Here is a 26220-nt window from a genome sequence, read left to right as displayed (position 1 = left end):
TGATTAAAAGTGGTTGGAATTTGGGAAAAAAATTTAAAAAATTTTGTTGACATTGTTTCAATCGTGTTTTTGATGGTGGAAATGGATTCAGCACCATCAAAAACGTCTAAAACACTTAAAAATTTGAAATTTAACAATTATAACTTGAATTTACAAAAAACTTTATTCGATTTTCTCTAAATATGACTAGAATTTCCATAACTTTAAGTGCAGACTATGGCTTTTGGATATGGTTATGTCGCACTAACTAGAAAATCTCTAAATCGGCAGAGTATCTGATCTGATTTATATAAATGAACCTCGATTTCGGGTCCACGAGGGATTGATTTGATCGATGTCTCAAGTTTTGAGACTTTTATAAATCTTTCGACTTATAAATGCTTGGACATTCCAGGAATTATTGACTTAAAATCTCTATGGCTGGTCTCTTGGAGGCTGGTGTCTATCACTGTGCGTGGTAAGAACCCGGGCGTGGGCATTTTATCTCGACTTTTACGAACCGACGTCAATAAAGAAATTATAGGTATCGTTTTTCATAGTTGCAGTGTTACTACTAAGATAGTGGTGGTTTGTATATACAGAAGAAGTACTTACGCTGAACAGTTATTGTTATTTGAACATCCCTGTTAATTAATGGGGAGGTTTTTCTTTAGTTCTTCCGAGGGCATTTAAATGTTCTCAGTAACAATTTTTACCTAATTGGAAACTTTACTATGTTCTTTAGTTCTTCCTACGACATTTTAATGTTCTAAATAACATTATTTTACTTAGTTGGAAACTCTACAAGGGACAAGGGTTTTCTAGCATCACGCTTCTCTCTTCACTGTATAGATGTACATGTCTCCTTTTGCCATGTCCTAAGTAAACCTAAGTAACATTATTTTACTTAGTTGGAAACTCTACAAGGGACAAGGGTTTTCTAGCATCACGCTTCTCTCTTCACTGTATAGATGTAAATGTCTCCTTTTGCCATGTCCTAAGTAACATTATTTTACTTAGTTGGAAACTCTACAGGGGACAAGGGTTTTCTAGCATCACGCTTCTCTCTTCACTGTATAGATGTACATGTCTCCTTTTGCCATGTCCTAAGTAAAGTAACATTATTTTACTTAGTTGGAAACTCTACAAGGGACAAGGGTTTTCTAGCATCACGCTTCTCTCTTCACTGTATAGATGTACATGCCTCCTTTTGCCATGTCCTAAGTAACATTATTTTACTTAGTTGGAAACTCTACAAGGGACAAGGGTTTTCTAGCATCACGCTTCTCTCTTTGTACATATCTCCTTTTGCCATTGTGCATGTTCTTTCATTATTGATTCACCTTTCCTAAAACTTGTTTTGGAGCACAGTTATTAGTTTTCCAATAGTGGTATTTGCATATTAAGCAGAATATGTCCGGATGCTGAGCAGTTATTGATATTTGAACATCCCTGTTCATTAATGGGGAGGTTGGGCCCATGCTGCTGAACATGCTTGTGTTTTCTTGAGTTGTTGCTAATGGGGAGGCTGGGCCCATGCTGCTGAACATGCTTGTGTTTTCTTGAGTTGTTGCTAGGATACTTCAATGTTCTCATGAACATTGTCTCGCATGGTTGGAAACTTGACGACGGGCCAAGGGTTCTCTAGCACGAAGCTCTCTCTATTCACGGTAGAGAATCTAGGTATACAATATATTTCATTTTGTCATTGTGCATGTTCATTCATTGTCGATTCACCTTTCCTAATAGTTGATTACGGACCTGTTGCTTGTGGCGTGCTAACAAAATTCTTCGTTGCATGTCAATTTCGGATTTTTCAGTTATATCCCTGATAGCCTTTAGCATCTCATCCCTACACATAATAACTTTACATGCCAAGGTTGATGATTTTATTGGAATAGTTGCCGGCTAGAAATGAAATTCATGCAGTCTACTTAGCCTTTCCTTTGACTCATTTTTTATTGATCGAAGTCCATTGGGGGTTCAGAATTTTATTGGAATAGTTGCCGGCTAGAAATGAAATTCATGCAGTCTGCTTAGCCTTTCCTTTGACTCATTTTTTATTGATTGAAGTCCATTGGGGGTTCAGAACCTGAAACTTCGTTGTACTAACACTCGTGTTTTTTTAGTAACCAGATTACCGTTCTTACAGCAGAGTGAACACAATTAAATTTGAGTAATTAAAGTAACTTGCCTGACTGTGTGCAGATATATACCCTAATGTAATTACTTCAATTAGTTGACTTATTTGTTGTTTGTGTATTAGAGATAAGTCGTTGTGGTTAGTATATTCAAGACCTCCATGTTGCATCTCCCTGGGCTGTTTTTAAATAAATTTCATCCTATGTATTTAATATCATTTAATAAAGTAGTTGTGGAGGTAATAGTTAAGAATTATTTACCTGTATCAGCAGTCAGGTTATTACTTTGTTTATTGTTATATACTGCAACTATTGTTTTTATGTGAATACTTTCTCAATGTGGGAGCCATCCTTCACCACTCACTTGAAGAGATTTTGCATGCGTTCATGTTAAGAGGAGCTTATAGCAAAATACCCATGAAAAACACAGAACAAACCATGCCTTATGGTTTGACTGGTGATAATTGTTGCTGTGTATTTATTTCCTTGTAGTACTGTTCATCCAAGTTTTCATAAAAGAAGTTGTCCATATCAATTGTTCCACTGCTAAAGATGTCTTCAAAGCAGACAGTGATAATGAGGAGTAGTGGGTCCATACCCTACTCCAAGGAGTTCATTCCATTTGTTGCAAATTTGTGGCAATTAGGTTATTTTTTGGGGGCTTGTGATAGAACACCTTAAATTCATTGACCATTGCATTTTAAGGTAAATTTTATAATATATTTACAGGATCATTCGGTAGGGTTTGATGGATTCTAGGGTTTTAAAGTTAAAAACCCTTTAGTTTGAACAGTGAATAACAATAAGTTTGCTTTAAGTTCTGTAACTTCCATTCAGTAATAGAGGTTGATAGAGTTGCATATAAACAAATAATAATAAAATCAATGATGTCTACCATCAATCTAGGACAACCTCAACTACCAATTTTACAAGTAAAAATTATGAAATTTGGTCCATCAAGATCAAAATTTTCTCCATTCTCGGGATTGTTGGGATGTAGTAAATTGGAACCAGATCAACAGTCATACAAGCTATGACAAATGATCAAAGAGCTCAGTTAATTGAAATCAGAAAGAAATATTCAAAGGCACTATGGCTTATTTAGTAAGGAATCAGGATTAAAACAACGATTTTTTCCAAAAGATGCAGCAGCAAATTATGCTAAGCAAGCATGAGACACTTTGGAGATTGTCTATCAAGGCATAGGCAAAGTAAAATAAACCAAGTTGCAGACTCTTAGGAGTTTTAAGAATATGAAGATGAAGGATTTTGAGTATGTTAATCAGTTTATGACTCTGGCAATGAATGCAGAGAACAAATCAAGAACATATGGTGAATATATAAGTGACCATAAGATTGTTGAGAAGGTTTTGAGGAGGCTGCAAATCAAATTTGATGTTTTAGCAGTTGTCATTGAAAAGTCATAGAACCTATAAGGGCTTTCCAAAGATGAGCTTTTGGGATCCCTGCAGTCCCACGAGACAAAGATGAACAAAGATGATGATTCCTTCGAGAATGCCTTCAAATCACAGGCATATATGAGCAGAGGCTGAGAAAGGAACAACAGGAACAACAAAAGCAGGGGTAGAAATAAGAGAGCCAACTTACATGGAGATGACAACTCAAGTTCAGAGCAGGGAGATACGCTTGAACAAAACTCTCGCAGCTTAAGGGGTAATGGTAGAGGCCATCAGCAAGAGCAGTCATAGAACCTATAAGGGCTTTCCAAAGATGAGCTTTTGGGATCCCTGCAATCCCACGAGACAAAGATGAAAAAAGATGATGATTCCTTCGGGAATGCCTTCAAATCACAGGCATATATGAGCAGAGGCTGAGAAAGGAACAACAGGAACAACAAAAGCAGGGTTAGAAATAAGAGAGCCAACTTACAAGGAGATGACAACTCAAGTTCATCAGGGAGATACGCTTGAACAAAACTCTCGCAGCTTAAGGGGTAATGGTAGAGGCCATCAGCAAGAGCCTGGTACAACAAGGTTAAAACAAAGACATTTCTATTATTTGTCTTTGTCCAAGGCCTTGGTACAACAAGATAGACTCTTACTTGATTAGCCACAGATTTAACAGAAGCAGCCTAAAACCCACTCTATATGCAAAGGTAAATCTGTAAAACTCTCGCAGGTTAAGGGGTAGTGGTAGAGGCCATCAGCAAGAACCTGGTACAACAATGTTAAAAGAAAAAAAAAACATTTCGATTATTTATCTTTGTCCAAGGGCTTGGTACAGCAAGATAGACTCTTACTTGATTAGCCACAAGTTTTAACAGAAGCAGCATAAAACCCACTCTATACGCAAAGGTAAACCTGTAAAGGAAAATTCTAAATGTTTGTATATGTTTATAACATGATTTCCACTTAAATATTATCTTTAGATCAAATTTAAATCAACAACGAAATAGGAATTTGATATGAAAAATTTGGGCTTGATGAAGTACTTCATTGGCATAGAGGTTAATCAGTAAGATTATGAAATCTTTATAGGTCAAACAAAATATGCATTGGATGCATTGAAAATATCTAGAATGATGAATTTCAAGACAACACCCACACTGATAGTAATAGGAACAAAAATCAGTTAGGAAAATACAGATTCAAATGTAGAAAAATTGACCCTGAACAAAACCAACAGAACGTGAGCCTAATTTAAACTTTGTTTGGACGTTCACCAGACTTTGAAACTCAAGGTTGACTTTCGGCGAACCTGTGACTTAAGCTATATATGCTATGACAAATACTCAAAGAAAACAAAAAGAAGTATTCAAAATCACTATGTCTTATTTAGCAAGGACTAAAAGAGCTAACTTTTCCAAAATGTGTAGTAGCAAATTATACCAAGCAAGAGTGGGGAACTTTAGATATTGCTTACCAAGGCTGGGCAAAGTAGAAACACCAAAGTTGCATACTTTTAGCATACTTTTAGGAGGAGTTTTAAGAATTTGACTATGAAGGATTTTGAGTATATTGATCGGTTTACGAATCCAATAATGAATGAAGTAAACCAATAAAAAACACATGGCGAAAATATAATTTACTACAAGATTGTTGAGAAGGTTTAAAAGAGGCTACCAATCAAATCTGTTGTTTTATTTGTTGTTATTGAAAAATCAAAGAATATAGCATAGCTTTTCATAAATGAGCTAATGGGATCCCAACTATCCCCTATGATAGTTGAAAATAATTAATATTAACGTAACTCCTTAAGTTAGGATTAGTTCCTAGGTTGTAGGATTTTGATCTCACCTCCCTATTCTTTTGAGATGTATTTATTGTATTATCTTTGATTAACGTAACAGGAGAGTGTACGCTCCAGTTTGTGCAATCTCTAGGTGCAGTTTGCTCACCTGAGAGCTGCTAGTTAACTCAATTCATGTTTTTCTTTCCAGTTTTCTAACATGGTATCAGAGCTTAGATCTGGTGAGCCTGAGTTACCTACAGAGCCTTATTGGATACATTAGAGCCCTAAGGGCTACAGGGCCTTCGCGGCTACAGTGCCCCAGTGGCAACATAAGAGCCTCAATGCTCACATTTTCAGAGTCTAGGTGGTCGGGAGTGACATACCTTACTCACAGGTGAAATTTATTTTCTCACAGGTCTCATTATTTCTCCAACTGAGCACAAAGCGGTCATCACGTTATTAGCTTGACAGTAGCGATGATCATCACGGATCTCAAGGTCAAACCTACGATGATCGACCTCTCCTTAGAGGGATTTTAAATCATCATTGTTTTTCAGTCTAAAAGAGTGATAGCGGGGTTTTTATGGTTCTCAGCTTCAGATCAGGCAGTTTGGTGGTAGATCTGAGTTGTAAACACAAAAATCGTGGTAGATTCGTGGTAGATCAACCAAATCGGAGGCAGATCGGATAGTTTGGTGGCAGATCTGTGATTGATTCAAACGTTCTGGTATGTTTTGATATTATTTTTTTTGTAGCTTGTGATTGTTCACTTGTTCAGAGAATCTAATAAACTCGATGGAACAAATTATACCAATTGGAAATTCAAGCTACAAACATTGCTTGAGGGATTGAGCGCTTGGTCAATCGTTAGTGGCAATGAGCAGAAGCCGACCATGGCATCAGGTGGCACAGCAACACAAATGCAGGATTGGGATAAAAGGGAGAATAAGGTGAAAGTTTTATTGAAGATGTCTGTTAAAGGCAATATTATCCCGCATATCAGAGACTCGTCCAATGACATATGGACTACACTCAAGAACCTCTACTAGACACAGAACACCAATCGCATCTTATCGCTCAAAGGCAATTTATTTTCCATGAGGATGGAGGAGATTGAATCCATTGCCGGATTCATTGCACGAGTCAAGGACTAGAAGGACAGATTGGGAGACATCGGGGAGAAGGTGTCTGATTCCGATATTGTCACAATTACGTTGAATGGGATGACGGATGAATACCGGATGTTCATCACAGGCTTGTCTGCAAGGAAGGATACCCCTGCATTTGAAGATCAATAGGAATCCTGATATAGGAAGAAGAGCGGCGGCAAAATTTGAGACCACAGAGTGTCGATCTTGCTCTGATAGCGAAGAAGAAGCCATAAAAAGGGAAACCACCACAGGGACAAAAAGGCGGTGGCGTTTTTCAAAAGAGAGCATTTAGAGGTATGTCTCCAAATAAATCTGGCATTAAATGTTTTTATTGTGGGAAAACCAGTCACTTAGCTAAGTTTTGTTTTAAGAAACATGAAGATGAGGCTAAAATTAAATAGGGAAAGCACATAGGGCATTTTGCCGATGGAGGTCGTAGTCATGATCTTCAATTATTTGTAGTTGATTATTCTCTTTCAGCACTTGAGGAGGATGAGTCTGAAATATGGTTCGTAGATTCAGGCGCGTCTTCACATATGACAGGTAATAGACATTGGCTCGAAAATTTTGAAGGAACTACTTATGGAGCTAACATATATTTAGGAGATGACAGAGGTTATCAAATCAAGGGGTACAGTGATATTCCGGTGATGTTAGCTGATGATAATATCAGATATATTAAAAATGTGATGTATGTACCCGGAATCAAGAACAACTTGATCTCTGTTTTAATGATGGCATATTAAGACCTGCAAGTCGAATTCTTCAGATCATATTGTGTCATAAAGACAACAAGAAGGAAACAATTGCATCAAGAGTGCGTGTCGGAGGCCTGTATAGGTTGAATGTCAAGAGCATGCCACACCAAGCTCTAACTTCAAAGGACTGACAGCCGAGAATCGTTGGCATCAAAGATTCGACCATTTTAACCTACAAGATCTCACGCTGCTACAAAGAAAAGGTATGGTTGATGGATTCCCTGCTTTTGAGAATGTTCATTTAAATTGTGATGGATGTGCATTAAGGAAATGCATAGAGAAGAGTTTCCTTTGAATGTTGATAGGAAGAAAAGAGATATTCTAGAGCTTGTGCATACATATATATGTGGACCTGTGCAGACTAGGTCGCTAGGTGGTGCATATTATTTTCTACTTTTTACTGATGATTGCACTAGATTCTCTTGGGTATATTTTATTAGAAAGAGGAGTCAGACATTTCAATGCTTTAAAGAATTCAAGAATATGGTGGTGAAGAAGACAAAGAAATTCATTAATATTCTCTGCTCTAATCAAGGGGGAGAATACAAGTTGGGAAAGTTCATGAAATTTTGCAGGAATCATGGGATTATTCAATAGTACACAGTAAGTTACACTCCATAGCAGAATCGAGTTGTTGAACGAAAGAATAGAACCCTTGTGGAGTGCGCAAGAAGTATGCTTCACAGTAAGGGTCCATCTAATGGTTTTTGCGCTGAAGCCATTAACACTGCAATTTACTTGAAAAATAGGAGTCCAACTAAAAGTCTCAATTTTAAAACTCCTTTTGAAGCATTTTATGGATATAAGCCTGCAGTGAATCATTTAAGGGTTTTTGGGTCAAATGCCTTTATCCATATTCCCAAAGATGATAGGAAAAAGTTAGATCCTAGGGCCATAAAATGCATCTTTGTAGGATACTGCATTGAGTTTAAAGCTTATAAATTGTTTAATCCTTTGACTCATAAAGTTTTTTTGAGTCGAGATGTGTTATTCCATGAGCATAATCAAGCGAGAAATAAGGAGAACAACCTTGAAGATTGGCACATTCCATTGTTGATGGAAGAAAACAATGAGGACATGTAGCAACAACAGCAAAAAGAGGAAGAGGCAGGTGATGCAATCAGTAAGTCGAGCCCACAAAGGTCTGCAGCAGACAGATTTGAGGTGAGTCCCTTACCGATAAGATCAAGTAGGCAAACTCAACTACTAGCCAGATTGATAGACTATGCTTTAATGTCAAACATTTTAGATGTTATAGAACCCTCAAATTATAAAGAAGCTAGTCAATCTCATGAGTGGAGGGCCGCAATGAATGAAGAATTTGAATCTATTATTAGAAATAATACTTGGGAGCTAGTTGAATTGCGTGAAGGAAAAATACCTATAGGTTGCAAGTGGCTTTATAAACCTAAATTTAATTCAGATGGGAGTATAGAAAAGTTTAAAGCTAGACTGGTAGCAAAGGGTTATTCACAAAGAGAGGGAATTGACCATGAAGAAACCTTTGCTCTTGTAGCCAAACTCAATACTATTAGAATGTTAATTGTTGTAGCTAAAAAACATCAGTGGAAGCTACACTAATTAGATGTTAAGTCTGCATTTTTAAATAGTGATTTAAAGGAAGAGGTTTATTTAATGCAGCCTGAAGGGTTTGTTAAACAAAAGGCAGGAGCATTTAGTTTGTAGATTAAAAAAGACCCTTTATGGTTTAAAACAAGCACCCAAGTCTTGGTACAAGAATATTGATTCAATTTTCTTACAACATGGTTTTCATAGGAGTAAGAAGGACCCAAATATATATACCATGTATGATGAACAAGGGCAGATAATTTTGATTTCCTTGTATGTGGATGACATGATTATAACAAGTAATGCAGATGCATTAATCAAAGAAATCAAATTGCAGATGTCACAATTTTTTGAGATGAAAGACCTCGGAAGTTTGCATTATTGTTTAAGTCTGGAAGTGTGGAGAGACTCTGGGTAGACTTTCCTTACTCAAGGGAAGTATGTGAGAGGACTTCTCAAAAAGTTCAGAATGGAACAATGTAAGACAACATCAGTACCTTTTCAGCAGAACCTGAATTTGTGTAGAGACGATGGCTCTAAGGAGGTGGATGTCACTTTGTAGAGGCAGCTAGTTGGTAATCTAATATATTTGACTACAACTAGACCAGACTTAGCATACTTTGTTAGTGTGTTGAGCCAGTTTATGTCTAAACCTCTTGAAAGTCATTGGGTTGCGGAAAAACGTGTATTGAAGTATCTTCATGGTACTTGTGATTATGGTATTTTATACACTGATACATCTGATGTTACTTTAGCAGGTTTTTCAGACTCTAATTGGGCAGGTAACCTGGATGATCGACGATCTATCACAGGTTATGCATTCAGTGTTGCATCTAGGGTAATAGCATGGAGGAGCAAAAAGCAAAGCACTGTGTCTTTATCTTGAGCTGAAGTCAAGTACCAAGCAATATGCGCAGCAACATGTGAAGCTATCCAATTGAGGAGGCTTCTCCATAATGCAAGAGAAGAGCAGAAAGAAGCAACCATCATCAATTGTGACAACCAGAGTTCCATTACACTGACGAACAATCCTGTGTTTCATAAGAACACGAAACACATAGATACTCAGTTTCATTTTCTAAGGGATAAAGTCCAGTGAAAAGAAATCGTTATTGAATATTGTAAAACATATGACAATATGACTAATATTTTTACAAAGCCTCTTGGGAAAGTGAAGTTTGAATTGTTTAGGGGAATGTTAGGACTTCAGGATAATCCCTTCTCCATTAAGGGGTAGAGTTGAAAACAATTAATATTATATTGTATTAATGGAGAAGTGGTTACATGGTTGTAACGAAACTCCTTAAGTTAGGATTAGTTCCTAGGTTGTATGAGTTTGTTCTCACCTCCCTATTCTTTTGAGATGTATTTATTGTATTATATTTTATTAATGTAACATAAGAGTGTATGCTCCAGTTTGTGTAGTCTCCAGGTGCAGCGTGCTCACCTAAGAGCTGCTGCTTAACTCAATTCTTGAGATGATGACTCGTTGGGAGAATTCCTTCGAATAACAAGCATATGTCTATAGAGGAAGATTCTCCATTAAGGGGTAGAGTTGAAAATAATTAATATTATATTGTATTAATGGAGAAGTGGTTACATGGTTGTAACGTAACTCCTTAAGTTAGGATTAGTTCCTAGGTTGTATGAGTTTCTTCTCACCTCCCTATTCTTTTGAGATGTATTTATTGTATTATATTTGATTAATGTAACAGGAGAGTGTATGCTCCAGTTTTTGCAGTCTCCAGGTGCAGCGTGCTCACCTAAGAGCTGCTGGTTAACTCAATTCATAAGATGATGACTCGTTGGGAGAATTCCTTCGAATAACAAGCATATGTCTATAGAGAAAGAAAAAGGAACTACAGTAGTGGGGTAGATATAACAGATCCAACTCAGAAAGAGATGGACATTCAAGGTCAAACGAAGGAGATACGCCACAAAACAACTCTAGGAACTTAAGTTCACTTACCATAATCCATCAACGGGAGCTTCGTACAACAAAGTGAAAATAAAAAATAAAAAGAGTTTAAAAGAAAAACATTTAAATTCTTTACTCTCCTTGAGGAGCTCGGTACAACAACAAACTCTTATTCTGATCAGCGATGGATTTAGCTTAACCAGTGACAAAACCAATCCATATACAAATTATAGTTGTTTGTTTGTATATATGTTTATGACATCATTTTCACTTATAGGTCGTACCAATAGATCGTTTTAAATCAAAAAGGAAATAGAAATTTAAAATGAAAAATTTGGGCCTTAATGAAATACTTCATTGCCATAGAGGTAAATGAACCAGATTCTGAAATCTTTATATATCAAAAAAAATATGCATTAGATGTGGTGGAAAGATGTAAAATGATGAACACCCACACATCATAGCAATGGGAATAAAGTTCAATAAAGAAGATAAAGTTTTAAATGTAAATCCTACATTGTTAAAGGGATTAGTTGGCAACTTCATGTACCTCACTACACTAGACTAAACATCATATTTGATGTTAGTTCAATTTCAAGGCTTGTGGAGACCCTTGAAAAATGCACTAGCAAGTTAGTGAATGGACTTTAACATGCATTGTAAGATCAATAAGATATGGTATTTAATATTGGAACACTAAAAAAAAAAATTGACAGTTGAAAACTACTTTGCATAGAGCTTAGAGGAGAGGAAAAATACTTCAAAGTATATATTTCATCTTGGTCCCGGTATGATTTTATGGGAATCCAAGAAGCAACCCATTAAGACTATATCATAAGCAAAACTTTCTTATGTAGCAGCAACAACTCTAGCTTGTCAAGCAGTTTTGTTTCATAGAATCTTGGGCTATTTTTTCAAGCAGTTTTGTTGCATAGAATTTTGGGTTATCTTCAACAATGATAGGAAAAACCAATTTTACTTTATTGTGACAACAATCAAACCATAGTTCCATCCAAAAATCTTGTTTTCCACAGAAAAAGCAATCATATAGATACTACATATCATTTTATTATAAACCTTGTAAACAATGGTGATATATATTTAAAATTTTGTAAGTCAAAAAACCAATACGCTGAATATTCACAAAGCCATTGGTAAGAGATGTTTTTGAATTTCTTAAGTAGAACCTAGATGTTGTATATGCAGATTCATTCAATAGTCATAATTAAGGGCAATGTTGGAATAATGTAATTGTTATTGCTAACCTAGTTAGTTTAGTTTACTTCTTTATGTACTCCAAGATTGAAATGGTTAAATAGAAAATAAATCTAGACGCTCCATCCAGATAGCCCTTGGTACTTAGATCTAGGCAACCCTTAGCATCTAATTGTTTCCAAAAAAATATTCTTTAAACTCCAATAATTAAGAATTATTTTGTTGTAGTAACAATTGAAGTGTTTGTGTGTATATTTCCATGTATTGTAACATTTGTTTTCTAAAAAAAATTGTTACCTTCTTTCATTATAATAAACTAATTTAACAACACAATTATAGACAATATAAATATGTAAAAAACTTAGCATAGACTAAAGAAACAACTTCAATTCCAACTTGATATATTACTTGCAACAACCCCGAAAGGGTCAAAGAAGTTTGTAGAGGTGGTTCACGTTGTATATAGAGGTTTCTAGAGGTCGTTCAGGGGTTGGAATTTACACGAAATCCAAAAATGTTCACCACGAGTACATAGAAAGTGTTCCAATACACCAAAAACCCAAAGACCTACCTACACGCTTATTCGTGATGCCCATGATAACCTCTCTCCGTGCCTAAGACTAAGAAGGTGCCTCCCTACTTCTAAGACATGCTTGTCCCTCGCTAAACAACCTTCCCAATTCTTTTGGTCCATAATACTTGTGAACTTTTCCCATTCCAGGGTTGAGCTCGTGGCATGGCCTCTAGGACAAATTTTTTTATTAATATTATTGTTAATATTTCCTATATCAAGGTCCAGCTATAGCCATGGCCTTTACGACAACTTTCATGCCTATCGACGACATCTTTCTGACAATGATAGAATCCTAGAATCCATTTTTCAATGCTCACATTGTCACCAAAATGCAGAAACAACAATCAAATATGAATAGTGAGGAGGGACTCGCATTTCCTTTGAAAAATTCTTGTGGCTCTTTGTCGTCCTAGAACTACGTCGCCGCATTTTTTTTTCTTTTTAAATATTTATATTTTTTTTTGGATTTTTCTTAAATTTCATTTCAAGAGAGAAGAAATCAAATTACAATAGGCTAGCATAGACACCTACTAACTGAAGTTTAGACTGCTTCTGCACTTGCTACAAGAAGTCTTTCTTTGTGATGGGCTAAAAATATACTTTAAGCCTATGCCCATTCACAAGGAAAATTGAATCTTGCCCATCAATGGTTTTGACTTCTACAGCCCCATTGTCGAAGACTCGAATCACCTCATACAGTCCCATCCAACGAGTATGGAACTTCGCTTTAAAGTGTTTAAGTCTAGAGTCATAGAGAAGTACCCAATCACCTGGTTGGCACTGTTTCTTTCTGATAAACTTTTCATGCCACTTCTTGTGTTGTTGTTGCACCAAAATATTCTGTTGAACAACATCCCTTCAAAATTCATCCAACTCGTTGAGATGTAATAGACGTTGTTGTTGTGCCTCCAAGAGGTCTAGACCCAAATGAACTGCAGTCCTGAAAGTCTTTATCTGAAATTCAATCGGCAAAAGGACTTGTTTTCCATACACCAGCTCATATGGTGTATGCCCTGTGTTGTTCCTCCAAATGGTTCGATAAGCCCATTAGGCTTCAGGCAACCGACTAGCCCAATCCTTCCTGTGCATGTTCATTGTTTTGGTGATGATGGATTCGATCATCTTATTTGTGGATTCCACCTGACCATTTTCTTGAAGGTAATACGGTGTAGATTTCTTGTGCCGAATCTTATATTGATTCATGACTTCCTATAACAAGTTAGAAAAAAACTGCTCAATCATGACTTGAGGACATAAAAGCATTTCATTGGCTTGAACAAGCTGACCCATTTGTTGACAACTATCACAACGCCTAACATATTGTTTGGCATCCTTAAACAAAGAAGGCCAAAAATAGCCAGTGTGTAAAATCTTATATGCAGTTCGTTTGTCAGCAAAGTGGGCACCGCAAGGGTCATCATGGGCAGATTTTAAAATAACAAACATTTCTTCCTCCCTTACACATATACGAATAACAAAATCTGGTCTAGTGTAAAAGAGGTGTCCCTGTATACAAGAATATGAAGCACTTTTCTGAATAATATTCCACTTTTCACGAGCGGATAAGTGAGGTGGTGTCTTTCTGGTGACTAAATAGTTGGCTATGTCAACAAATCATGGAGATTTTGCTGACATAGAAAAGAGATGCTTGTCAGGGAATCATCATCAACTGGAATTGCTTCGCCAAGATTGTTTAATCTAAACTGATAATCAACTACAACATCAGACTTTCTTGGTTTATCAATAATTGTAACATTGAATTCTTGTAATAAAAGTAACCACCTAGTCACTCTACCACTCGTTAAAGGTATATTCAGTAAATATCTTATAGAAAAATGATCAATATGCACATAAACTTCATATCTTGTAATGTAATGTCTGAATTTATTAATAGCAAAAATAATGGCTAAAAATTATTTCTAAGTAACTGTATAGTTAAATTCGGCAGGTAATAAATTTTTACTGATGTAGTAAATAGCATAGGAATGCTTATTCTCCTCTTGTCCTAAGGTTGCACCAATAGCAGTGTTTGAAGCATCGGAGGAAATATGAAATGGAAAGGACCAGTTTGGTCCTCTCAAAACCGGTCCCTGTACTAATTTTTACTTCAATGTTTCAACGACTATTGGCAAGTTGTGGACCAGGTGAATTCACTATCCTTGGCTAGTAATCGAAAAGGGGGGTAGAAATCATTGAAAAAATTTCAATGAATGTCTGGTAATAACCAGCATGTCCTAGAAAACTTCTCACTTCCCTTTGAGTTTTGGGTGCAGGCAGACGAAGAATGACTTCAATTTTAGCAGGGTCTACCTGAATACCTTTTTCAAAGATCAAATGACAAAGAACCACTCCTGCTTTGCACATTAATCTACATTTTTTATCACTCAAAGCAAGATGGGCCTCTTGGCAAAGTAAAATCACTTTTTCTAAATTTTTAAGACCTTCATCAAATGAGTTACCAAACACAGAAAAATCAGCCATATAAATCTCAACACATTCAAGATCAGCAAAAATGGTCAGCACAACCTTTTGAAAGGTAGCGGGTGCATTACACAACCCTAAAGGAAGCACTCAGTAGGAAAATGTACCCCAAGGGCATGTAAAGGTGGTTTTGTCTTCATATGATGGTGCGATTTGCATTTGGTTATACCCACTTAAGCCATCTAAAAATGAGAAGTACTTTTTACCGACAAGGGTATCTAGCACCTGATCGATGAAAGGAAGGGGTAAGTAATCCTTGAGAGTGGATTTGTTTAATTCTCGATAGTCAATGCAAATACGCCATCTCCCATATTTATTAGGGACTATCACTAATGGAGAGACCCACTGGTTGTCAGAAATGGGGTAGATGAAATTAGCATCTAAGAGTTTTTGTAATTATTCCTTAACAATATCTCTTAGTGCGAGATTCACTCGTCTCTAGGGTTGTCGAACAGGTCGGGCTCCCTCCTAGATATAGATATGATATGCACAAGTCTCGGGAGGAATGCCTTTCACGTCTTCATAACTCCAATCGAATGCATCCAAATAATCTCGCAACAAGGTAACAAGCTGATCTTGCTGAGACGACTCCAAGTCTGAACTAATGTGTAAGGATTTGCCTGGACTAATTTCAACAAGAGTGGTCTCGGGTTCAAGAGTACAGGAAGATGATGCCACAGTACGGGATAAGGAAGGTTGGGAATCAGAGATTTTTTGAAACTCCAGACTAAAAATCTGGTGAAGTATATCAAAACTAGGCATAGTTTCTAGATTGTTCAAGAAATCTCGCAATTCACCATCCTAAGTAGACTCGGTATGATGCTAAATCGAAGAAATAGGTTGGGTATCCTCATCACTACTGTCATAATCTAACCATAAGGTATCCTTGAGTTCCCGAATAGATCTAGCAGGTGGGTATAAAGTGACCTTTTTCCTAGAGTCTCCATGTGAAATGTACATATTACCAAAGCAACATCCAATATAAGCATTAGCCGTGTGAAGCCATGGTTGTCCAAAAATCAAAGGATGTCCTCCCACTGGATTCTTTCGCTGAAGCACAATGAAATCCATAGGGTATTCCCATGAATCTATAGATAGAACCACGTCGTCCAATACTCCATTGGGCTTGATTTTAGATATGTCTGCAAGTTCAAGCACGGTGGGTGTAGGACAAATATGGCCCAACCCAGGTTATTCCATAGTTTGCCTGGTCATCACATTGATGGCCGCCCCGAGGTCTATTAATACATTAGAGACAAGGATATCACCTATTTGGACAGAAACAACTGTGTTTCCAGGATCTATATATTTCTCCATCGATATGCATCCTGTCATTAACTCTGCTGCTCTACCAACAAACTGAATGGTCTGAGGTTCTACTCTCTTCCTCCCTAGCTTTTTAAGACATAATTCTCGAATGATCTTTATACAGATGGGAATTTCTCGGATAGCTTGAAGTAAAGGAAACTTTATACAAAGATTCCTTAATTCAGAAGCCAAAGTGGAATCGGGGTCGCTCTTCTCCATGACCAACCACTCTAGATAGGGGGGCTGGTTTGAAGAAGATGGTGAATCTAAAGGTACGGGAATGGGCTGAAGGGTGATATTGTTTTTCGAATGATCAGGAATTACCTCCTCATTTTTCTCCTCAATAATCACCGTGGACTGTTTTTGTTTCTATGGTTTAACCACCCTTCCCGATCTCAACAGAAGCTCATTTATCCCAACAGGCAAGGTTCGATAGGTAGGAAGAGGGGACAGTCCAACCGAATGAATTAGTTATACCGCCTTATTATTAGGATTCACTACCGATTGAGCAAGTCGTTGAGGTGGTCTGAATGGTGGTGGCAAAGGCAATGGTGGCAATGATTGACTTCGCTGAGGTATAGAGGGAAAGGATGGTTGTGACATATGGTGTGGTGCATAGGAAGGAGGATATGATGACATCTAAGCAAGACAAGAATGGTATGAATGGTTTGGCCCTCTCCATCCTTGTTGCCAGGACTGTCCATGATGAAAGTGATTCCCATGCTGCCAATGTTGAGAGTGATTATTATTATTATAATAGGAATAGGGAGGTGCATTTTAGCCATAAAAATGTGGTTCAGGAGCCATAACTGCACTTACCTATGGCCAGTTTCTTTGTGCTCCCATGTCATGTAATGGCTCGGGTTCGGAATGATCTCCTTCAAGTACAACTTTTAATCCTGGTATGGAGGGGCACTCCTCATAGGCATGGTTTTCAAATCACACATTTATTAGCACCTTTCATATTAGCAGGACATTCTCATAAAGGATGCTTTTTTCAACACTTTGGACAAAAAATAGACAATGACTCTTGTTCTTTTTCTAATTTTTGCTGAAATTTCAAAGAATCTATTTGTTTGATAACAGTGTTCATTATTTCAATTTTCATGTTGTCCATTTTATTCTCCAAGCCAATGATCATAGCATTTGCAGATCCCATTTTGTTAGTTTTTCTTCAACCTCCTCTAGTGGATCTAGATTGGTTTCTCGATAACTTCCTGCACAAGTCACAAATTTGTTCAAAAGTCTTCTAAGCAATATCTCCTGGTCCTAACAAATCCAGATTATGTCTAGAATACTCAGTAAGTCCTCATAGGAACAGGGTTCGATGAGTACTTAAATCAAATTTGTGTTTGGACCTTTGGAGTATATACAAAAATCTCTCTAAATAATCCTCCAAAGTCTCATCATCACCTTGTACAATAGTGAAAATCTCGTCCTGCATTTCTCTAGTTTTACAATATTTCTGATAATTATTCAAAAATACTCTCTTCATTTGGTCCCAAGAACTTGCAGTGTTTCCTCCTAGTCCCATGAACCAGCCCAACACTGAATCCTTAAGAGTTGCAGGAAATAACTTTAATTTTTGGGCATCAGAAGAATAATCATAACTCGGACACTATGTCGAATTCGAAAAGAAATGAATCTGGGTTTTCGTGCACCTTACCATGAAAGTGTGGAAGAGCGGAAGGTGAAATATTCTTCATTTGCGCATTCTCTTTTGAGTTCACTATTGGAAATCCAAAAGTGGACTACTCTTCATGTACCTGGTTTTTGCCAACCCCTTGTGCATGGTCTTCATGATCAATCATTGTTGTGCCTCCAATCGAACCACTTCTAAAAGGTGAAGGTTGACTAAAGCTGAATTGAACTTTCCAATCCCCTTCAGCCTCCTTCTTCCCCTTGTCGGGTTGTGTCACAACTGAATCACTATGTCGAGTATCCAAGTGCACTATTTCGGCATGATGACTCTGAGTTTGCTTGGACTTTCTACCTGCAAAAGAAGGTCCAATATGAGAAGAGTTTTCACATCTTTCAGTATTTTGTCAGCCCTTATTGGGCTTCGGACCCCTACCTTCCTTAGGCATTCATTTTAAAAAAATCAAATCCGAAAAAACAAAATTCAAATGCTTATAAAGAAAAAGAATCTGTTATTGTGCAATGGAAAAAAAATCAGCACTCATAAAATCCTCAAAACAACAAAAGCATACTGCAGAAAAAATAATAGCAAACTTACCTCTATTGTAGAAAATGGAAAGTCTTACCAATTCAAATCACCTCCCTGACAACGACGCCAAAATGTTGGGTTAAAGAATTGCGGTCAAGCAGACTCTTCAACACTCAAGCAGACTCTTCAGGGGTTTCGTAAACTTAGAGATGAAGCACAGGAAATGCTAGAAATGATATGAACTTTTCCAAACTCTATTCCTACTTCCTTAATTGTAATCTTGCAGAATAAAAAAGAAAAGATCACCCGGTAGTTTACACCAAAGATATTCTAGTGCTGGAATATGAAAGAAAGTACTTTTGCAAGAAAATAAATTAAAGGAATTCTCAAACCTCTTGTAAACAATCTTTGATTAATGAAAATGTAAGTCTATATTCGTCTTCAATATAGTTGTATGCACAGGAAATGCCATAAATGATATGAACTTTTCCAAAATCTATTCCTACTTCCTTAATTCCAATCTTGCATAATCAAAAAGAAAAGATCACCCGACAAATGTACACCAAAGATATTCTGGTGCTAGAATATGAAAGAAAGAACTTTTGCAGGAAAATAAATGAAAGGAATTCTCAAACCTCTTGCAAACAATCTTTGATTAATGAAAATGTGACTCTATGTTTGTCTTCAGTATAGTTGTATGCCAAGTTAATAATTGGACCCTTGAAGATATCTGACTCCTTATAGATTTTTCTCCCTGCACTAAGCTATTATTCTTGTACTTTTGCAATGTGCTTGCACTAGTACCAGAACAAAGCTTAGGTGCTGGAAGTATATTTTACACCTGTACTGAAGATTTATGTCTTCATGCAGGAGCTCTAAGCCCCAAGGCTAGAGCACTCTGTTCTTGTATCAAGAGATCGATCCCTGTACTGGGACAAAGGTTCATGCACCAAGTTTCCCAATCTTTCTTTCGAGACAATAAAGAATGTGTTAACTAGGAAAAAGAACTTGCAAAGGTGAACAAAACTTCAAAATAAATTCTTCAAACCAAAAGATGCTTCAACCAATCTTAATGTCTAGAACAAGAATTAATTTCCAAATTCAAAGCGCGCTTTTCTTTAATTAAGGAACTTCTGCATGTAATCTAAAAGATCATTTAGTTATGACAACAGGCTTCAATCCTGTAATAGTTATCCACACAAACTAATCTGCACTCATAACCTTCTTAACTAAGAAAGATTCCCTTTAAGAATAATTACGCATAAGTCTGATCTTTCCTAAACGGCATAAAGTGCAGGCACAGACCAATGTGTTGCAACAGCGTCTGGTTTTCTATTATCAAAAGTATGTTTAATTCAAAATATCAAGAACACTTCGGAATGAAAATCATGCTTTTTAGAATCGCATTAAGACTCATCAAATACATATAAGAATCAAAGGCTATTATGGTAATGAACCAGAGGAATCAATCTGCGAGACTGTAAATGCACTAGTGTAGGAATGTGTGCTTGCACGATCTAGGCAAAAAACGAGATTAAACTTCAAAGAAAGAAATCATAAGATTAAACTTCAATCGAGCATGCACACCACAGATCCGTCACACTATAATGAAATCAGATTCAAACTTTGCAGAAGAATAAAAGAAACATCTATTTACTTCACACTTTGCATTAAAAGAAATTAACACACCTTAATCGAAAAAGAAGAACACGAGGGAGAACGAGATGGGTTGGTTGGGCCCTAGCCAACCAGCTCGTTTCCCTGTTTAGGAAATGTAAAGATTCATCTCTTTAATCAACACATCAACACAGAATTACAATGCAAGATTGAGAAATCATGGCGTAGTTCCTTTCTATTAATGATTAGCAAATATACATCATGAGTTCGAATCCATCCCAGAACGAGGGCGATACCAACAAAATTACAAAAGAACAGAATCACAGTATCCTTGCTATAGCTATTGCTCGCTACCATTTTCTATTTGAGTCCTATATTTTATACTTTCATTCAGGCCTGCGACCGTAACCAAATTACTTCAGGTATTCTAATCTGATCCTTTCGGCTATGACGAAATAATAATAACACTTCGTACTAAGCCTTTCAGCTATAACAAAATGCTATTCTAGGTATTCAACCGGCGACCCAATCTCCACCATATCCCAGACTTTCCTCTCTGCTCTGAGCCCAACTCGAGTTGATCGTTCTAGAACATGGTGCCCGCATGGAGTGGTGAGCTGTCATGACAGTTGAAGATTTGCCAACGGTGCAGGAATCCTACCTGCACTCAACCATGCTAACGACATGATCAATTCATTGTCTATCAAATACTTTTAGGAAGAGAATTATTAGTTGCAAAGATTTAAAGGTATAAAATCTATGAAAATGATTAATTAAGCACATTCATAACCCCTAAACATGAAACATAAAGCTAGTGCAGGAAAAGACACGATTCTTGGACTAATGCAGGAATAGGAAGGTTTGCAAGGTTAGAACAGAGGTCTAAGGTTATTGTTTTGAAAGGAAAAAAGGTTAAAAAATGAACCAATTTAGCCTACCAACAGATTTTAAGCTCAGCCCAAAGCATGAAGTTTAAAGAAGCACATGGTAAAATTTTAATTGGAGCAAGAGGTCATATTTTATTTACAAAGGAAAGCACGTTTATATTTTCAAAGCCAATCGTTTCATTTGGAAGGAAAAGCTTTTTTTTCTTAACAAAAAGGGACCTATTAATTTAAAAAGGAGGGTTGTTCATTTTCTTAAGGAAAGGAAAGGTCCTTTGTTCAATCAGTCTTTTTAAGACGCACGATTTGTTTTAAAAGGGTTTATTTAACAAACAAAAAAAGGGTTTTAAAGCAAAGGGTGATTCATATTTCCAACAAATATATATATCTATATATATATATATATATATGCTCTATTAAGAAGGGGGTTTTTTTCTTTAAAGAAGGTGTTTCTTAGAGGTTTTTTTTTTAATCTTGAAAAAGAGTTGTTTCAAAAAGTGGCGCTGCAATTTTTTTCAAAGATCTTTTTTTCAAGTCTCGAAAAAGAAGATTGTAAAAAAGGGAACACGCTTCCACAAAAATGCCTTCTTCCAGCGCTTTGCCACAAACACTAATTTTTCTTGGTAAAAATTACTAGTTTTGGTATTTACGAATGAAGACATTTCTACAATCCCAAGAGTGTTGGGATACACTTCAGAATGCCTATGTAGAGCCAGTCTAGGAGGCATTGGTAGCCATGACCATAATCATAGAAATACGGCTATTGAACTGAGAAATAAAGAACACAAAGCCAAATGTTGGATACAAAACTCAATCGATGACTCTACCTTCGACAACATAACTATTGCATCAACAACAAAAGAAGCTTGGGATATTTTTAAAGTTGCGTATCAAGATAATGATATAGTGAAAATTGTAAAATTGCAAACATTGCAAACTTAGTTCGAAACCCCAAAGATCACTAACATAAATAATGTTGATCAGTTCTTGACTAGGGTCATGGGAATCGACAATCAAATCAAACATATCAGTGAAACTATTACAAACCAGAAGATAGTTGAAAACGTTCTTCGAAGCCTACCCATGAAATATGACATGTTTGTAATGGCCATTCTAAAATCCAAAGATCTTACAACTTTCTCAATAGAACAGTTGACTAGATCACTTTTGTTACACGAAACATGGAACAAGCTTTCAAAGCTCAAGTCTCTCTTGGCAGAGGCAGAGGCAGAGGATATATAGACGGCCGCAAGTGAGGCATAGGCAGATCAAAACATCATCATGCAACATAGAAGTCAAGCTCTTCACAAAACCAAACATAGAGAAGCAAAACATGGAGAAAATCTAATGTCAAATGTTATTACTGCAAGAAATTTGGGCATTATGAACATGAATGCAGAAAGAAACAACCTGATCAACAGAGAGGCAAGGTCCATCTCTCCAACAATAAAGGAGAATCATCTGAAACCATGTTTCTTTCCTGCCATCTTTTTTAAGACAATGACAGTGAGGACCTTGGTTTCTCGATAATCGCTGCAACATCATATGATAGGTAACAAAAATCTTCTTTCTTTTTTTTATTCTTCCATAACATCAAAAATTACTCTTGGAGATCACCCCTGTATAAAAGTTGACGGGAAAAGTATTGTCCTTGTTCTTACCAAACAAGATCAGCATAAATATATACTTGATGTTTATTATGTTCCACTTTTGAAGCATAACCTTATTAGTGTAGAACAATTGATGGAACATGGTTATGATGTAATATTCCAAGGGACCATATGTTATATCTATGAAAAAACTCCCAATAGAAGACTGATAGAAAAGGTTGAAAAAACCAAGAATAGGATGTTTCCCTTGACTCTTAGAAGTCAAAATCTCTCACAGTCTTTTACACAGAATGTGTCAAGAACAGATGGGTCAAATCTATGGCATTCTAGGTATGGACATATTCCTTTTAAGAGTCTAAGTCTGCTTCAGAAACATTTAATGGTCATTGATCTCCCTGTTATGAATGGAAAAAATTGTAACTGTGAAATTTGTATTTTATCCAAGAATAAAAGAGATAACTTTCCCACATCTTCCTCTAGAGCAGAAAAGCCTTTAGATCTAGTCCATACATATATATGTGGCCCAATGCAAACACAGTCCATTGGTGGTACTCTTTATTTTCTGACCTTCATTGATTATTATTGCAGGAAGATATGGGTTTATTTTCTCAAAAATAAATTTTATACTTTCTCTAGATTCAAAGAGTTTAAAGAAGAAGCATAAAAGCATAATGGAAAGCCTTTGAAAGTACTCAGGTCAGCGAAAGGAGGAGAATACAGTCCCAATGACTTCAAAGCTTTTTTTCAACAACAAGGAATCATCATGCAGAACACAAGATACACTCCACGGCAAAATGGAGTAGCAAAAAGAAAAAATCAATCAATAATGAATATTGCAATATGCATGCTTCGTGATAAAAACTTGTCCAATTACTATTTGGCTGAAATAGTTTCTATTGCAGTATATGTTCTCAACAGATTTCTAACAACTAGCGTCCAAGATGCAGTACCTCAAGAAGCTTGGGATGGTAAGAAGGCGAATGTCTCTCACTTTCAAATTGTTAGACCTGTAGCATTTGCACATGTTCCTAAGCATCTAAGAAATAAGCTTGGTGATGGGACTGAAAGATGTATTTTTGTAGGCTATAGTGAACAATCAAAAGCCTATAGACTATATAATCCAGTCACCAAGAAGTTTGTTTTAAGCAGTGATGTTAGATTTTTCAAAAATAAATCTTGGTCTTATCAAATTGATGAAGCTTTAAATCAGCCTATTCATCCACCACAACTGCAAAGATTGCATGTTTAGGAAGAGCCATACCATTGAAAATGGTACATCTTCCAACAATGAATCCACCTGTGATTCATAATCTTCATAAGACAATCAGAAAACTAGAAACATCAAAGAAATATATGAGCAGGAGCATGACTATGATCAACAAAATTTGTTTGTTTTTCTTTCTTGTCAACTAACCCATTTTGAAGAGGTAGTAAAAAAAAACATTGGGTTGATGCAATGAATAAAGAAATCACAGCCATAGAGAAGCATGAGGCTTGGGAATTGGTTGATCTCCCAATAGACAAAACTAGCAATGGTGTAAAGTGGGTATACAAGACCAAACTGAATGAAAAAAAGAGAAATTGAAAAACGTAAGGCAAGGTTGGTTGCCACAGTTTGGTGTCGACTATGGTGAATCCTTTTCTCCTTTAGCGAGGTTAGACACTGTCAAAACTATTCTGGCCACAACAGCTCAACACAAATGGAAAGTTTTTCAACTTGATGTAAAATCTACTTTCTTAAATGGTAACTTGCAGAAAGAAGTTTATGTGGAGCAGCCCCCTGATTTTGAAGTTCCAATATGGGAGCACAAGGTGTACAGGTTGAATAAATCCTTATATGGCTTGAAACAAACTCCCCGAGCTTGGTACAGTTGCATTGACACTTATGTCATCAAAAGTGGTTTTTGCAAAAACAACTATGAGTCATTTATATATATCGAAAGGTAAAATTCTAATTGTTTGTCTTCATGATGATGATCTTCTTTATACAAGCAATATGATGTTAGAAGAATTCAAAGCAACAATGCAAACAAAGTTTGATATGACTGATCTAGGTCTCATGAAGTACTTCTTAGGCATTGAAATTCAACAATCTGCTAATGGAATTTTTGTTTGTCAATAAAAATATGCCACTGACACCCTTTAAAAGTTCAAAATGACCAATTACAAACCAATTGATACTCCAATTGTTCCAGGCACCAAGCTAAGCAAACAAGATGTAGTACCACCAGCTGATTCCACACTGCATAAAAGTGTAGTTAGTAGTCTCTTACATCTCACTGCAACTAGACCTGATATAATGTTTGCAGCTAATTTTGTTTCCAAGTTTATGCAATCACCCAAGATTTCTCACTGGAAGGTCATAAAAAGGATCTTAAGATATGTTCCAGGGATAGTTAAATATGGCTTGTTCTACACACGTTCAGAAAATTTCTCACTTTCAAGTTATACAGACAATGATTATGCAAGAAATTTAGATGATCGCAAAAGCACCTCAGGGCATGCTTTTCACCTTGGAACTAATATGATCTCATGGGAATCCAAGAAACATCCCATCGTGTCAATATCTTATGTAGAGGTAGATTGTGTAGTTGCAACTTCAACATCTTGTCAAGCGGTGTGGATGAGAAAACTATTGAAGGATCTTTCAAATTATCAGAAGGAGCCAACTCCTATTCTTTGTGATAACATCTTTGCAATTTCTTTATCAAAAAGTCATATGTTTCATAAAATAGAGCAAGCGCATTGACACATGTTTTCATTTCATTCGTGAGCTTGTCAATGATGGAGATATCTTACTTGTTTTTTGTGGTTCACGAGATCAACTTGCAAATATCTTTACAAAGCCATTGGGAAATGGCTTTGGGAAGAAATGTATTTGAGTTTCAAAGACAACAATTAGGCATTGTAAGTGTCAATATTTTAACAGTTGAGATTAGGAGGGGGTGTTGAGATATTTAATCTTAATGGCTGCTAGGTTTCATGATATTTAATCCCATTGTCTCTTAGGTGTCATTGTCAATTTAGATTCAGTTGAGTTGGTTGATTTTTTCTCCAGTTATTTATTGTTATTTGTTTCCTTGTCTCATATGTAGTTTATTTAACTTATTTTGAATAATGAGAAGCATTGTTCTCTCCATTCGAATTTTGAATCACATCTCTGCGTATTTCTGCCTTTGCATTATTTGTCATAGTGGAGAATCTACAAATAATTAATGTGGATAGCAAGTGACATTCAAACATAGTTAATCAAATTCGATCGAATCGGTAAAAAAATTTGTAACTTAACCAATTCCATAGATGTACCGAATTATGGGAAAATTTTAATTTACTCTTTGTGGGAGAGGCTACAATTTTAGTTATGATTCAAGAGAATACATAGCATAAGCTTGTATACTCTACGCCCTTTCTAATACAACATTATTAGCACCATTATATTGTTGATCCATCAAATTTATTACCCTACACAAATCTATTAACATTGAATTTTCGCGTTACCTAATTAATATGTGGTGGATGTCGATGAAGCCAATGTTAATTTTACAAGAAGAGATATATATGATTATGAACTCGAAACTAGGGTTAGGTGTCCCTTTTCATAATTAAATTAATATTAAGAACATAGGTTTTAGGTTGGCAGACATTAACAAAAAACT

The 26220-nt window shown here is 36.3% G+C and overlaps 1 protein-coding gene across 2 annotated transcripts in view; it reads right to left on the bottom strand.

Moving 5' to 3' along the window:
* The window catches only part of LOC149263121 (MADS-box protein AGL24-like), a 276204-nt gene that overhangs the window by 201316 nt on the left and 48668 nt on the right, over nt 1–26220 (bottom strand). The gene's annotated exons all lie outside the window — the stretch shown is intronic.

The sequence above is a fragment of the Pinus tabuliformis genome, chromosome 6, assembly GCF_031772625.1.
Source record: "Pinus tabuliformis cultivar Carrire ecotype Pingquan chromosome 6, CPIR1, whole genome shotgun sequence".
NCBI lineage: Eukaryota > Viridiplantae > Streptophyta > Pinopsida > Pinales > Pinaceae > Pinus > Pinus tabuliformis.
The sequence above is the reverse complement of the archived record's forward strand: the minus strand, read 5'-3'. Positions and strand labels throughout refer to the sequence as shown.